Source organism: Herpailurus yagouaroundi, unplaced genomic scaffold, assembly GCF_014898765.1.
Source record: "Herpailurus yagouaroundi ecotype Mexico unplaced genomic scaffold, PumYag 214, whole genome shotgun sequence".
NCBI classification, from domain to species: Eukaryota; Metazoa; Chordata; class Mammalia; order Carnivora; family Felidae; genus Herpailurus; species Herpailurus yagouaroundi.
This window is the reverse complement of record NW_024412445.1, coordinates 1,017,598-1,031,185: the sequence shown is the minus strand read 5'-3', so window position 1 is coordinate 1,031,185 and position 13,588 is coordinate 1,017,598.

The window sequence follows — 13,588 nt, the reverse complement described above, 5'->3', positions numbered from 1 at the left end:
GACCCCTGTATTCAACCTCACATCAGTCTACAAATCCTCCAATTTGTCACATAAGGAGCGCTTTGCAAATGACACTCAGCCCCGTACCTGCCGAGGTCAGAGGTCAGTGTGAGCTTTATCTTGCTCTGTGACGGGGGGAGGGGACAGGTTCTGTGACCAGCCATCATGTGCTGAGTGGGGCAGATCCAGGCACACACGCCCCACAGCACACCAGCCGAGGCACTGGCTTTGCTGAGTCACGAGACTCAGCCTTTGCTGCCCCTCACGGGGCAGGGCCTCGGTCCCCTCTGGCCTCGGGTGGATGTCCGCACCCAAGCAGGATCCCCCAGACTCCAGGCTGGCCCTGAGAAGAGGTGGGGGCGTCTCCGGGCCCAGGCCTTGAGAAGCCAGAGACACGTGGCAAGGGGCCACGTCACAAGGGGCCACGTCGGGAAGAGCACGAGACACAGAGACAGAGGTGGGGCAGAGGCGGCCAGACCAGCAGTTTTGAGCAGTGGTGGTTTTAAGCCACTACATCCAGTGGTGATGTTTTTTGCACTGTGATAGGTAATGGAAACAAAGATTAAGCTTTCTGACCCATGTCTGCATATCTTTCCATGTCCCCAAGTCTAGCCAATGAGCTGTCATAAGTTATCTGAGCTCCTCTGCAATAGTCTTGCACATCTTTATCACATGAATTCGTGGGACCACTGGATTTGGGTGCTGTTGTAAATGATAACTTTTTATTTTTATTTTTTTGTTAACTTTTTAAAAAATGTTATTTATAAAGAATAATAGGGGCACCTGGGTGGCTCAGTCGTTTAAGCGTCCAACTTCGGCTTAGGTTGTGATCTCATGGTTCATGAGTTCAAGCTGTATGTCCGGCTCTGTGCGGACAGCTCAGAGCCTGGAGCTGCTTCAGATTCTGTCTCCCTTTCTCTCTGCCCCCCCTCCCCACCCCCCCACTCGTGCTCTGTCTCTCTCAAAAATAAAATTAGAAAAATATAATAAAAAATAAAAGAATAATACAATAACTATATATCCAATACTAAGAGTGAACCGTGAACATTTTGCCACGTTTGGTTCAATTTTTCCTGAAATATTTTCAGGTTAATTGTAGATACCACACCATTTCATCCCTAAATATATCAATACGCACCTCTCAAAATAAAGCATGTTATCTTACATGACCAAAAGCTGGGATCAAAACTAACAAAACGTGTAATAATTCCCTTATGTCGCTGAACACTTGGTCAACGCTCAGTTTTCGCCAAATGTCCTTTTACAGTTGGTTTGTAAGAACTGTTATCAAAATAAAATCCACATATTTGTCTCAATCCTTATCCAAGCAAAGGTCCCACATGGTAAGCCTCTTTGTCCTGTGAAGTTCTCAGAATCCACTTGTGTGCTCAGCATTGTGGACCCCAAGTTTATAGACGAGGGGCTTGGCCATGGAGAGGGGTTGTCAGGAGGGGCCCAGGAGCTGGGTGAAGACCCCTCCTCCCACAGAAGGGGCCAGCTGTGCAGTCTTGGGTCCTGACCCACCGAGCCGTCCCACTGAGGGTGGGAATTGCTCACGTAGAGCGTGTCCGTGCCTGAAGCCTACACACTCCTGCATAAGGGCCCCAAAATGTGCCCACGGAATGCCCCTGCTGGCTCCTGAGGGGAAAAGAGGGGAGTGGTGTGGGGGCCTGGGGAGGCCAAGCAGCTTGGGGCTTGTCTGGAAAGGGTGTTCACAGGAGAGGGTGGTCTGCCCATGGTCTTGGAAAGACCTGAAACAACAAGAGCGCCTGGCTCACCAGCTGCCCATCGGATGGGCGCAAACCTCCTGGCTGAGGGGAGTCGTCGGACCTCCTCATGGGGCCACACCAGGTGGGCCCTCGGGATGCACTTGCGGCAGGAGGAAAGGGCCCCCCAGGGCGCGGCCAGCCCAAGGGAGGGTCACCAAAAGGAGGCAGGAGCCTTTTATGGGAGAAGACCTCTCCCAGACACCCCCAGCCAAGGCCAGACCTGGTGCTGTGCTTGAGCTGTCAGCACAGAGCCCAATGCGGGGCTCAAACTCCTGAACCATGAGATCATAACCTGAGCCGAAGTCAGATGCTTAACCGACTGAGCCTCCCAGGTGCCCCAGCGCTACGATTTTCACTTATATGTCTGGGTCTGTGATCTGTCTGGAATTAGTTTTTGCGTCTGGTGTAAAGTAAATGTACATATTCATTGGTTTTCCCACATGGACATTCAGTATCCAGCACCATTCGGTGACAGTATCTTCCCTCCCGTAGACCTGAGTCCTACTTTCATTTACCGATGGTGTTTTTGAGTCTACCTCTCCGTGTGTCTGTGTGTTTAGAGGTGGCTTTGAGTATTACCGTGTGCCTATGTGACCCGTCACAGGCCCCCTGCATTGACGTGCCACGTTCCTGTGATCCCCACCCTCCCGTGTTTTCCTAGTGCAAAGCCTTATCTTGTGAGAACGGAACTCTCTTCGTCCTCTTCTTTGTGATTTTAATACCTGGATTTCATTTATCTCCTGCATTTTTATTCTCAAGACTTCTAGAATAGTTCCTGCAGGGAAAAAAAAAAAAAAAACTTAAATAATACGCAGGGCAGTGAAAGTCACTATCGCCTTCTTGATTGAGGGGATGCCTGGATCGTGCTCCCACGTGGGGGATTTTGGCTTTCAACCTGAGATTATTCAGGAAATAGATGCATTTCTTTTTTTATGCTTTTTTTTAATATGAATTTTTGAGAGGCAGAGACATAGAGCAGGAGCAGGGGAGGGAGTAGAGAGAGAGGGAGGCACAGAATCTGAAGCAGGCTCCAGGCTCCGAGCTGTCCGCACAGAGCCTGAGGCGGGGCTCGAACCCATGAACTGTGAGATCATGACCTGAGCCGAAGTTGGGTGCTTAACCAACTGAGCCACCCAGGCGCCCCTAGACACATTTCTTATTGAGTTTTTAATTGTAAATGCACTTGACTTTTATCAGCTCTCTCTCTAGGGTCATGAAGAGGCTTGTCACATAGCATATAAATTACATTAAATACAAGCATTATATTATCATGTTTTAAAATCATCCAGAAGAAATAACACATGGAAATAGCCAGAGAGGCGCACAGTTACCACACAATCAGGAGGACACGCCCTCCTACCTTCGAGGCCCCTTGATACCCACAGACAGGAAGAACAGACCAATGCAAGACAGGGAGCCCACAGCACAATCCCATTCTAAGGTTATGAAATATGGTAAGAACAGCAACAAAAACTGCTGCCCTCCCAATAATGTTCTTGGGGTAAATTACTAGGTATCTGGGAGATGTTACTAAAATTAATCTAGGTTGATAAAAGTATCAAATGTAAAAGAAAACTTGATTCATATACATCTAAATAGTTCTATCACCTTAGCGATGGGAAATCTTTGGTTTTTAATGTTTGTTTGTTTTTGAGAGAGAGAGCTCTCAGGAGGGGCAGAGAAGGTAGAGTAGAGGATCTGAAGCGGGCTCTGAGCTGCCAGCACATATCCCAACCTGGGTCTCAAACTCACGAACTGTGAGATCACAACCTGAGCCAGAGTCCGACACTTAACCGACTGAGCCCCCCAGGTCTCCCAACGGGAAATCTTTGTAAGCATGAGAGCAAGGCATAGAATGTGACAGAAAAATGTACATGTATGCATATATGTGTGTCGTATGTCTGTACAGAGCTATGTGAAAAGCAAAATGCTCTCATAAAAAAGAAAAAAAAACCCATACGTGAAATAACATGGCAACTGATGAATGGGAAATTGTAGCATACAGGGGAAGGGTTTTTTGGTGTTGTTTTTTTTTTTTTTAATTTATTTTTCAAACAAGCTCTACATGGGGCTCGAACTCGCGACCCTGAAATCGAGTCGCAGGCTCCTTCCGCTGAGCCATCCGGGGGAGGGCGGCGTACCTGTGTCACGTGTGGTGCTCTGGCAGCCGCGTCCTCATGGTGGCAGGCAGGCAGGCAGGCTCTGAGGTGCTGAAGCAGTCCACGCAGGCTCCCAGAGGGGAGTGAAGTGCGGGAGGACAGCGGCGGGGGCAGACCGGCTGCGGGTCAGCGGCTCTGACAGCACCTCGGGGAGCCACACGCGCCCCACAACTGGCCAGCACAGATGGCCCAGAGCCGGGCAATGCGCAGGCGCAGGGATGTGAGCTGCATGCGGCAGGCCACCACGCAGGGAGCACCAGGCCACCCTCAGGACCGTGATGGAAACGTTAATGCTAAGGAAGGAGGGTCACCTGCACAAACGAGAGGAGTCATACAGAGCAGTTGTAGCTTCCTTACAGTTTTGGGGAGCCAGGAGGGGGACCTCCCCGTGGTGCACTGTGTCCATTTCCTGTTACTCACCCCTGCCCCGGAGCTCATGTCTGAGCGTGGGCTGTGCGTCTTAGGGCGAATCTTGTGAGCCCAAACCACAGCCCTGACTATGCTCGGCGGCAGCCTGTGCTGTGGGTCTGGAAACACATGGGCTGTGGGGGTCACGGTCAATGCCGGGACTGCGCCGCTCAGGACCCAGGTCTCCCGACTGAGCCTGTCCTGCCGGGCATGGATTCCAGCCACCTGGGCATCCACTGTGTCCACACCTGCCTCACACGGCTCTAACGGGTACTGGACACCCACAGCCCAACGATCACCACCTGGGGCCACGGCTGCTCGCAGGGCACCTGCACACTCTGTGGGCACCGAGAAGAGAGACCAGCGTCCACAGGGAAGCAAGAAAGTGCATCAGTGGCAGTGGAGAGTGGCTCACTGTTCTCTACTCTTTTTGTTTATTTATTTATTTTGAAAGAGAGAGAGAGAGACCCAGTGGGGGCGGGGGGGAGGGGGACAGAGGATCCAAAGCATGCTCTACACCGACAGCTGAGAGCCTGATGCCGAGCTTGAACTCGTGAACCATGAGATCATGACCTGAACCGAAGTCTAACACAGCTGACTGAGCTCCCCAGGCGCCCCTCGCATTTTCTACTCTGACCACGCTTACGCCTCTCGGCAGGCAGGATGCCTGTCTTCTGCCAGCAGTGCTTACATAGCAAAGCAGAAAGCCAGTGGTCAGACCCGGGGGACTTGGCTTGCCCTGGAAACCCCAAAGCCTGGGAGCTAACAGTGCAGAACAGCACAGTCCAACAGCAAGAGGGGTCAAGACACAGATGGCATGTTCAGTCTTCCAGTAGCCACTTTAGAGGAGAGAAAATGAGAGGCGCCTGGGGGGCTCAGTCCGTTAAGTGTCCGACTTCGGCTCAGGTCATGATCTCACGGTTCATGAGTTCGAGCCCCCCATCGGGCTCTGTGCTGACAGCTCAGAGCCTGGAGCCTGCTTTGGATTCTGTGTCTCCTTCTCTCTCTGCCTCTCCCCTGTTCGTGCTCTGTCTCTCTCTCAAAAATAAATATTTAAAAAGAGAGAGAGAGAAAATGAGCAGGTGAAGTGGATTTTAATCATGTTTTATTTAACACAATCTATCGAAAACATTATAATTTCAACAGGTAACCAGTATAAACATGATTAAAGTTTTTACCCTTTTTGGTACTAACCAACACCCACTGTGTGTTTCCACCAGATGCGCATCTCAGTTTGGACTCCCAGAGCCGCGTGGCTGGTGGAGGAGAGCATGGCCACAGAGCTCTGGGCCACAGACACCCAGCAGATCATTCAGGAGAACCAGAGCAGCAGGGGTGGGAGGGGGAGAGGTGGGGCTGGGTGGGGGGGCTGGATCCCCTCTGGGACGGCGCGAGGCCGCCAGGGGGCGGGCAGGAGGCCCTGCTGAAGCGCCGGTTTCTCCGTCTCCTCCTCAACCTGCACTCAGCTGCTGGACTCACCTACAGCCCTGGCCCTCCTAAAGGTCACAGGCCTCTCCTGGACCCCCCTTAGCAGGTTGTCAGTAGACGGTGTGACCTAACAATGCCACACTTGCGGGGAGGCCACAGGCCCCCTGGGAGGAATGAAGGATCCTGTGCCCACTCCTTCCACATCTGACACATCAGGCCCAATCTGAGTATTTGACCCCAAGTGTAGGTTTACAAGTTATTTCAGAGGCGCCTGAGTGGCTCAGTTAAGCATCCGACCCTTGACCTTGGCTCAGGTCATCTCACTGTTTCTGAGTTCAAGCCCCACATCAGGCTGTCCGCTGTCAGTGCAGAGCCCACTCCAGGTGCTCTGTCTCCCTCTCTCTCTGCCCTCCCCTGCTGGTTCTCACTCTCTCTCAAAGTTAATAAACTTTAAAAACTAAAAAAAAGGACGTTATTTCAGATATTAAATTAACAAAAATTCCTTCAAGGACATTCGAAGACCTAATTGGCTTTATTCAATGATTCATGAATCAGGCAGCAACCCATCCAGCAAATACAAAGGAGTCCCAAGGAGGGAGCTGCACAGGACATCGGTATCTAAAGGCAGAGCGGGGACAGAAAGAAGGAAATTATTAGCAAGGAAGGCGTCACTTCCAGCAAGGTGGCACTCCTCAGGGGAAGGGAAGGGGTGTATCGGCAGATTAGCGCCTGGTGCTGACAAGAAATCCCAGGTCGGCTAGTGAGAGGTCACATTTCTGGGGGGGCTGGGAGTGTGGGCAGGTCAAGGTATTGGGTCCAAGAGTGCTGGCGTGGGCCTCAGCACAGGTGGCTCTGTCGGGGGCCTGCTGTCTTCAACACATCCCAAGGTGACTCTCATTTCTCACCTGGGGGAAACAGCCTCTTTCCACCAAAGACCCTAGGGAGACAGGAAGGGTGATGAGCCTCTTCCCTGAGGCCACTCTCAGATTGTAGTTCCCCACAGGGAGATGCCAAGGCCCTGTGGTCACCAAAGGAATCCGGCACAGCTGGCGCCAGACCTGGAAGGGGCCACAGGCCTTCTCATCTGGGGGAAGTTTCTGGTGGCGGGCAGGGGCTTCTCCCAGTGTGGTGGGTGGGCCCTGCAGTGGGGCACCCGGTCCTACTCAGGCCACGTCAGGAGACCTGCTGTGCCACATGGGTCAGAGCCCAAATGCATAGAAAGTTTTCTTTCTTGCTGAGCTGAAATCAGACTTTGTGGCAGCTAAGTCCCACACGTCACCCACCATGGAAGCCCCTTCCACATGAGCATCCTTCCGTGTCTGGGACTACCTCGGTCTGCCATCCTTCCCCAGCCTCCCACCCCACCCAGCCCCAAATTCTGGCAAAAATGCCTGAGTTCCTTTAAAGTTCCAGGCCCTCTTCCAGACTCATCAAACTCCTCGAACGTGGCCTCGAACATGGCCTCAGGGCTCTGGTCACCCAACGTGTCCCTGCGTTCTGAGCAGCACGGCACTTGGGCTTTGCCTTTCTTCTTTCTTTTTTGTAAATTTTTAAAAATATTTTAGAGAGACAGAGAGAAAGAAAGAGAGCAGGAGAGGGGCAGAGAGAGAGAGCGAGCGAATCTCGAGCAAGTTACATGCTGAGCTTGGAGCCTGACGTGGGGTTCAATCCCACGAACCATAAGATCACAACCTGAGCCAAAACCCAGAGTCAGACACACAACCAACTGAGCCCCACAGGCGCCCCTGCTTCTTCTCTTTTTTAAATTATGGTAAAATACACATAATATAAAATCACCATCGTAACCGTGAAGCGTGCAGCCTTGTGGCACCGACCACATTCAACTGTGGTGCAGCCACCGCCGTCCAGCCACTGAACCTTCTCATCCTCTTGCAGTGATACTGTGCCCTTGAAGCGCTAACTCCCCGCCCCTCTCCAGCCCCCGGGACTCACCGTTTCAATCTCTGTTCTTTCACGACTGGCTTATTTCAGCTGGCATAGTGTCCTCAAGGTCCGTCCATGCCTTAGTGAATGTCAGGCTCCCCTTGTAAAGGCCAGATCACGTCCGTTGTGTGGACGACCAGTGACGAGCCACGCATCCCTGGCCCAGCACGGCACCATGGTGCTCCCGCCTGCAGACTAGCATAATGCTATTGTGAACACAGTGGGTGTGCAAATGCCTCTTCGTGCTTTCAGTGCTTTGGGGCACGTAGCTCAGAGTGGACTTGCTGCGCCACACGGTCACTCTATGTTTGCTTCTTTGAGGAAGTGCCACGCTCTTCCCGTCCCCAGCAGCCCACACCCCATTTCCTTCTTTTTGTAACAGCCATCCTGCCGGGTGTGACAGGTTCGATTTGCATTTCCCAGATGATCAGTGATGCTGATCATCTTTCCAGGTGCATAACGGCCATTTGCGTGTCCTCTTTTTGTTACAATTTTTTAGTGTTTATTTTCTAGAGAAAGAGACACACTGTGAACAGGGGAGGGGCAGAGAGAGGGAGACACAGAATCCGAAGCAGGCTCCATGCTCCAAGCTGTCAGCACCGAGCTCGACACGGGGCTCGAACCCACGAACCATGAGATCATGACCTGAGCTGAAGCCGGATGCCCAACCAACTGAGCCACCCAGGTGCCCCGAGATTTTTTAAAAATAACCTCTAAACCCAATGTTGGACTCGAACTCACAACCCCAAAATCAAGAGGCATATATTCCACTGACTGAGCTAACTAGGAGCCCCTGAGAATTTAAAATAAAAGGAAAAATCACCCACAATTTTACCATGCCTGAATCCAGTGAAATAAAATTATACATTTTCCTTTTTTTTTAATTTATTTATTTTGGGAGGGGGTGGGGGAGAACATGAGCGGGGTGGGGGCAGAGAGAGAGAGAGAATCTCAAGCAGGCTCCAGGCTCCGAACTTTCAGCACAGAGCCTGACGTGGGGCTCTATCTCATGAGCTGCGACACGAGATCATGACCTGAGTTGAAATCAAGAGTCAGACACTTAGCAGACTCAGCCACCCAGGCCCCCTATCTTTTTTTATTTTAGAGAGAAAGCACACACACAAGCAAGAAAGGGGGTGGGGGAGGGAGAAGAAGAGAGAATCCCAATCAGGCTCCACACTCCACTCACAGCATGGAGCCCAACTAGGGGCCCAACCCCACGAACCAGGAGGTCAGACACTTAACAGACTGAACCACCCAGGTGCCCCAATTTTTTTCATTTTTAAATTTCCTGTAATATTTTAGTGAGGCTTTAATAAATGCTACTTTAAAAAGACTTCATTTCTATCTCCTGGATTGTAAGTTGACTTAAGCCTGGAAGCAGTCATCTGGAGGACATGAGGTGGCATCTGGCTGGTACCCCAGCGGGCAGGCAGGAAAACACTAAAGTGATTGGAAAGAGAGGGAAAGTGTGATCCCTTGGACCCGGAGGAGTTTGCCCTTTTGTCCTGTGAAGACAGGAGAGTGTCCGGGCTTTGGAAATGAAGGCATTTTCAAGGCTCTGTGCTGTGACTCCGACCCGCGGCGTCGGGCTCCATTTTGGGGTAAGTTCAGCCACAGCACATGCCTCAGGAGCAGATGGCGTAGCTGAGCCTCCAGCAGTGGGGACAGCAGGGCCAGGCCTGAGGGGACCTGGGGGGCGGGTCTCAGTCACATGGAGTCTGAGGTGGAGGCAGGACAGCCAGCTAGAGCCACACAGCACTTGAAGGCACCTGACGGCGACCGGAAGGGTCAGCCTGGGGCAAAGCAGTTAGAGCTCAGAGAGCCATCGGTGCCCCCAAGGAAGATGTGAGGGGCTGTCAGGATCCCCAGGGGGGTGGGGCAAGGGGAGGTGACCAGGTTCCAGGATCCCCAGGGGGCAGCAGGGAGTGGGGCGGGAGGTGGGGGTGGGGGGGTGATGGCTGATGGCTGGGCTCTTGGGATCCCAGGGGGGAGGCAGGGAGAGGTGCCCAGGGTGGAGAAGAGATGCAGGGCTGGGGTGTGGGGACAGCTTTGTGGGAATCCAGGCAGCGAAAGCCCAGGCCACCGTCCACCACAAAGTCCACAAGCTGCCCCTGAGGCCCAGGGCAGGGGTGGCAGTGTGAGTGGGGTGCAGGCAGCATTGGGCGCCCTCCGAGAGTGACCTCCCCAGTGAGAAGGGATCCATTTACTGCTCACTTAACTGAAAAGACACTCATTGCCCCTCGGCGTCTGGGGGACATGTGGGCAAACACAGGTGTGCGGTGACTGCTGCCGAGGAGTTGGCCGACCTCCACCTAGACCCTGAGGCGCTGAGCACACAGAGGGGGCCCAGGGCCCACTTCCCTCACCAGTGACCCTCAGATCCAAACGTAGTCTGTGTGGAAGCCCAGAAGCTCCCCCAGCCCATCCTCTACTCCTGCTCCTTCCTGCTGGGATGGCCCTGTGCTGTCTTCATAAACTCACTCTCTTTATTCCCCATTCAGATCCAGCAGCCTCTAGATACTGGGGAGTGACAGGAGGTTCTCTGCCCCACTCAGTTAGAATTGGGGTGGGTCTCATCCCAGACTAATTCCATCAGGACACATGGATCCTGGACTCCAGTGTGCAGCCAGGCTGATGGCCACGGGCCAGGGGACACTACAGCATTTGCCACACACTCGTACATCAGCACACAGGCCATCACTAAGAGCACCCAAGGAAAAGGAAAGATGAACCACAAACAGGAAAAGAGAGCACAGTTGCACTGAGGACACGCACAGAGTTCCCTGCCTGACAGAAACATGGGCAAGAGCCATGAACAGGCAGTTTCCCTGCAAGGAGATACCTAGGGCCGGCACACATGAAGACAGACATCTGCCCCTTGTACATCAGGGAAACGCCAACCAAGGCAGCAAAGAGGAAGTGTGTCTCATCCATTCCAGGGCAGACCTGAAGCATCTGGCAACACCAAGGGCTGGAGAGGCTGAGGGCCAGGGGTGCAGACATGGCGAGGGGCAAAATCAGATCAGAGGCTGGGCAAAATCAGATCAGAGGCTGAGATCACTCAGCCTCTCATGGGCCCAACAGCTCAGGAAACCACTCCTGGGTGTTTACCTAAGCCCCAGCCCCAGCGTGTACTCCAGAAAAACAAACCCCGGAGCACCCAGCCTGTTTGTGACAGCAACCATGGCCCTGATGCCACGTCATGGTGGCATTTTCCTACAATGGAATATTATACAGCAGTGAATGTGAGTTGACTCTAACTAGATGAAAAATGGTGTGTGAATCTTCACACCATAATGGGGAGTGAAAAAATTCAAGTCCAGGAGACCACTTATGTGATGGCTAATTTTATGTGTCATCTTGGCCAGGCCACGATGCCAAGATATTTGGTCAAATGCCAGTCTAGATGTCATGGTGAAAGTGTCGTTTAGATGAGATTAACATTTACATCAGAGGACTTTGAGTAAAGCAGATCACCCTCCATAACATGGGTGGGCCTCATCCAATCAGTGGAAGGCCTTAAGAGAAAAGGACTGAGGTCACCCAAGGAGGAAGGGAATTCTGCCTTCGGGGGGCCTCTAGACTTGGGATGCAACCTGGGTCTCCAGCTGCCCCCTGTCCTGCAGACTGGACTTATCAACACCCACAATAGTATGAGCGATTCCTTAAAATAATCTGTCCTACTCTCTACCTCTCTCGCAACACAGGCACACCTCATTTAAATGCACTTTGCTTTGTTGCATTTCACAGATGTTGTGTTTTTTTTTGTTTTGTTTTGTTTTGTTTTGTTTACAAATCTTAGGTCTAGAGCAAGCCTGCACTGAAGAAGTCTATCAGCACCATTACAGCATCTGCTCATTTCATGTCTGCATTGCATTTTGATAATTTTCATAAGATTTCAAGCTTTTTTATTTACTATTTTCATCTATTATGGTGAAATGTGATCAGTGACTGTAACTCACTGAAAACTCAAATAACAATCAGCATACTTTAGTAATAAAGTATGTTATAGGGGTGCCTGGGTGGCTCAGTCAGTTAAGCATCTGGTCAGGTCATGATCTCAGTGTTTCAGGTCATGATCTCACTGTTTGTGAGTTCAAGCCCCGTGTCAGGCTCTGTGCTGACAGCTCAGAGCCTGGAGCCTGCTTCAGATTCTGTGTCTCCCTCTCTCTCAGCCTCTCCCCTGCTTGCACATGCATGCTCTTCTCTCTCAAATTTAAATAAACAGTAATAATAATAAAGTATGTTTTAATTAGGCTGTGTATGTCCTTCTCATGCATAACGCTACTGCACACTTAACAGACTGCAGTCCAGTACAAACATAAATTTTCGAATGTTTATTTTTGAGAGAGAGCACGTACACATGCAAATGAGGGGCAGAGAGAGAGGAAGAGAGAATCCTAAGCAAGCTTCACGCTCAGTGCAGAGCCCGACGCCAGACTCGATCCCAAGACTCTGGGATCATGACCTGAGCCAAAATCAAAAGGCAGATGCTTAACTGACTGAGCCACCCAGGCGCCCCCATTTTGGATCACTTAAAATTTTTGATCACTTAAAATTTTGACAACTAGAATTTTTTTTTTTACTTTTTATCTTGATATAATTTTAGACCTGTAGGAAAGCTGGCAGGCAAGCATGTGTCCCACTCATCATCTAACTGCCTGCTACCATCGTCCTACGTCGGCTCTGTCACTGTGCACGTACGTGTCTCTTTCTGAATCGTCTGAGCATAAACTGCATCCACAATGCCCCTTTTACGTATAAATGTTGCAGGTGTATTTTCTAAACACAAGGATATTCCCTTATATAGCTATGGCACAGTGATCAAAGTCAGGAAATTAACACAATACTGTTATCTGATCTACGGGCCTATTCAGACCCCCAGTAATTTACAGTGAAGAAGCACCCAAACCACAGGTTTTCACATCCCGTCTCCTTTTCTCTGAAGCAGCTCTGTGTCAGCCGTGCACACCCTGTGTCCATGTGGTTAGCTTGCAGCACGTTGTGGGGTTCACTTGAACCTCGTGGCTCCTCCTGCAGTGTGGGCTCATCTGCTGTTCCCTCAAGCCCAGACACAGGGTCTGCATTCTTGGTGGGGACCCCACAGGGACACGTCCTCTCAGTGACCACAACAGTTGGCCCCGAAGTCAAGGGGCCCTGTTCCCCGGGATGCTACCCGTGGCCCCTTGTCACGCTACTCTGGGACCAGGCATGCATTCACTTCACTCAGTGAGCCTTCCTCCGCTGGCGATGTGTGACTCAATCATCACGATGCTGGTGGCTTAATGGCACTTTTCAGAGTCTGTCTTCTCTGCTTTATCACTGGGCTTTCCTTTCTCTTGTGTGTTTGTCTCAGGAGGTATACACACATTCTTGTCTCACCCAGCAGCTTATCATCTGTAGCTGTCATTACTTAGGTGGTGCTTACGTTGCCCCAGATGGAGCCGGCAGGAGTGTCCTTTTGACATGTTCCCCCCACCCCCACCCCTCGTACTCTGAACAAGTGCTGCCTGGCACAAGATACTCCAGGCTCAGCCTGCGCTTTCTCTCCTCTAGCCCTGGGGCCAGACATCTCTCTGAACAGCTCTGGTTCCTCTCAGTAGAGAATGGAATTAAGAAACCAAGATCAGGGGGCACCTGGGCGGCTCAGTCGGTTAAGCATCTGACTCTTGATCTCAGCTCAGGTCTCACGGTTCATGAGTTTGAGCCCGGCATCCAGCTCTGTGCTGAGCATGGAGCCTGCTTGGGATTCTCTCTCTCCCCCTCTCTCTCTGCCCCTCCCTGCTCACACTCTCTCAAAATAAATAAACATCAAAAGAAAGAAAGAAAGAAAGAAAGAAAGAAAGAAAGAAAGAAAGAAAGAAAGAAAGAAAGAAA